The sequence below is a fragment of the Lactuca virosa genome, chromosome 2 (genome assembly GCF_052849685.1).
Source record: "Lactuca virosa cultivar CGN04683 chromosome 2, Lactuca_virosa_CGN04683_v6, whole genome shotgun sequence".
Taxonomy (NCBI): Eukaryota; Viridiplantae; Streptophyta; class Magnoliopsida; order Asterales; family Asteraceae; genus Lactuca; species Lactuca virosa.
The window spans coordinates 84,883,499-84,887,025 of record NC_136427.1 but is presented as its reverse complement, the minus strand read 5'-3'; positions in this window follow the sequence as shown (position 1 = coordinate 84,887,025).

The window sequence follows — 3,527 nt, the reverse complement described above, 5'->3', positions numbered from 1 at the left end:
GATTGGAAGAGATCCGACCTGGAATACAACATATGCAACTCTATCTCTCTGCATCTTCTATCAATGCAATTCTTTCTGTCTGTTAGCCATATGATGTCTCCTCTGCGTGACTCATAATCCGACCTGGTACACAGCATATGCACCATTCTACTTCTCAAACCCTTTAAACTGTAGTTAGTCATATGTTTCACTCTCTGTGTGATTGGAAAAGATCCGACCTGAGTGTACAACATATGCATTCTAAATCTGTCTTCTCCCATAATAATTGTCTGCTCATCTAAAGTAAGGAGTATTTTGGAAGTCCTTGATTATTGGGGTATATCAGGAAGCGGGAAACATGTTCTAGTACACCTAAAATTGAACATTGTATAGACTGTCTGTAGTTCTTGTTGCTCAATTTAAGTGGACAACAATATCCGTGGTCGTCGTCAGCTAAATGGTCCTTAGGAATTTTATCTAGGAACACAAGGTCACAATGTTTTGTCACTTGTAGTATGTCCTAATTTTGTCAAAATCTTTCATGTTTAAGTGGACCACAATACCGACGATCGACCAGATCTCGACATGAAGGTTGAGGTCCCAATAAACGGATAAAGGCTGTCTAACAACTTTGATCCCAATATCACAAAAGGTTTACTAGCATTAGTTGTGATAATATTAGTGTTAATTCATTTTATTTTCAATTCTTAATTTTTATTTTTAATTTTATTTTATTTTTATTTTTGAAATTTTTGATAAATTTTTAAGTTTAGTTTTAAAAATTAGTTTTATTTTATTTTATTTTTATGTGCTTAAAATGTATTGTTTTTAATAAGTCTTTTGAGTTGTTGGGTTTGAATTCAATGATTGATGGGGAGTAGCCCATTACCGAGTCAAGGAAGTATATATATGGAGTGTGTGGCCGTACACTGCTTTTCTTTCCACTTCTCTGTGTATGGCCGCACACTCGAAACTCTCTCTCTCTCTCTCTCTCACTCTAAAAATTCTCACTTGTAAGCTTCATCGAATCGATCCTCAGTATAATAATCTAGTGCTAAAACGACTCTGATTTAGTGGTGTATTGAATGAAAATCGATTTTCGGCATTAAGTGTACGGCCGCACACCTGTGTGCGGCTGGACCCGTGTGCGGCTGGATATCTGGTGTGCGGCTGCACACCCAGTGTGATGTTGGACATTCCATGTACGGCAGCACACCTGGTGTACGGTTAGACTTCCGTATACCGCAGTACATCCCAATTTGCCCTAAAATTGAGATTTATTCATTGGAAGCTTAATTTAACTGATTTAACTAATTAATGGGAAAACACTTAATGTTTATTAATGATTTTTTCTGTGTTTTTCTCAGCCCAAAATGGCAGGACTTGAATTCGCTAAAGTTTACAACTCGGCCATTTTTCTAGCTGATCCTCCTGAGGCCCATTCTGACTTCCAATTCATTGTTGATGGCTTAAGAAAGTGCTGCTTGTTCACTGCTCTTACCACCAGTCTAGTGATCTATCAACGACTGGTTAAGGATTTCTAGAATAGTGCTACTGTGATGCAGAATAATAAGGGAACAAAATATCTTGAAGCTTCTGTACGTGGAAAGAAAGTCTTGGTTACCGAACGGATTATTCGAGAAACTTTGAAGATCGGTGATAAGTCTAACTTCTCGATGGAGATTGATCTGGATCGGACTCAAGAAATTCTAGATCAAATGGGTTATGAAGGAACCTTTCCCCCACTCTCCAGAAGCTGTTACCTCCTTGCTGGAAATACTTAGCTCATGTATTTGTGAGCTGTATTTCCGGTAGGAAATCAGGACCTAATGAAATATCCTTGGTCAACACTAGTGCCATTGCTGCCTTAGCTGCGGGAGCAGATTTCAATTTCTCTAAGTTCATTCTGCATGAGATGATTCTGAACATTGAAGGAAACAAACGGGATAAGTTCTTCATGTACCCAAGATTTCTTCAGATCATCTTCAATGTTGTGCATCCTGAAATTGAAAGAGGAGGAGAGACTCTTGATCTCAAGTCTGTTGGTCCTATTGCTTTTGGGTTGATGAAACAAAAGCGTCCAGGAAAGTTTAACTTTGAAGGAAAATATCCATTGATTAAGTTTGGAATCTTTGCTGAAGAGAGTGATCAATCTGAATCGGATGATCTCTCTAGCCCCACGGAAATCGAGGATGTCGTTATCTCGGCTTCAGAGCATGAGCGTGAAGATGATAATGTTTCTCCTGTCGCAATTGTGGTAGAGGATCATGACCAACTGCAAAACGTGGAGGTTCAGAGTGATTTTGATGAAGATGGTAATGCTGAAAAGAATGATGGAGATGATTTTCTTGATGACATGGATTTTTCAGGTTTTAACAATGAGGAAATTCCCCTTAGCCTTGGTTTAGAAGATGATTATGATTTTGGTCCAGGTCAGGATTTCGTTGACAGATTCTTTAAAAATGTCAATGAAGGTGTTGCTCAATCAGCAATTGAGACGAGGGTTGCTTATGAGACTCTCAAAACTAGGCCTCCTACATCTAGATCGATGGAAGAAACTTCAAGCCAAAAGGATGCAGCTTCAGGGATTCCTCCTCTTGATACTGTTATTCCTAAATCTGTGCCATCTTCAAGTAATCCAGAACCGACACAGACCTCCCTGCCTCCTGTGAAAAGAAGGCGACTCGATCCAAGGCAGGGAGTGTTTATTTAAGATCAAGCACCACCAGCTCCATCCACAATCACCACCACAACAGTTGCTACACCACATGTATCTACCAATGAAGGCCCAAGCATAATGTTTGAAATGGGCGGGTCATCTGTTGTCCCAGAATACTCTCCCACCAGGCCTATGCTCGATGAAGCCTCCATCAGGCTTACAAAGCGCTTGGCTCAACTCAGCTCAGAACCTTCCTTCCGTGGAAAGGTAATATCAATCGAGGAAGGTCATTCAGGGGATGATGATTCTGACGTGTTCAAATTCAAAGAAGAAATTGGCATCCTAAAACAGCAGAATATTGAAAAGGATATTATAATCGAACAGTATGGTGTTAGGATTGCTAAACTTAAAGAAGACAAGGCATTAAAGTCTAAGCAGATTTCTGAGCTTCAGACTAATCTTGGATCTTTAACTGCTTTCTACTTCGGCTTGAAGAACAAATTGTTCGAAGCCTTTGGTGATAAATTAAGCTCCTTGTTTCAACAACCTATTGGCGTTGAAGATCCTCCCAGTGTTCCCATCCAGCCTTCAGAAAGTGAAAATCCTATGGATCAATCTTCTTCCAGAACCTCAAGAATAGTTGATCGATTTAAAGAAGAACCCGTCAAAGCGCCTCGAAGAATCACCATTAGACATGATAAACGGAAGGTCACAGCTGAGAAGAAGGAGGGGTTACTATTTATGAAGAACTCAAACGAGAATCGTAGAGCAGAAGAACCTCAACTCACTGTGACCAACCTTGGAAATAGAAAATTTGGTGATCAATTTGGTGATCGTACATGGATCAAAATGTGGGCATATGATCATGAACTTAAAGTATGGGTGGTCA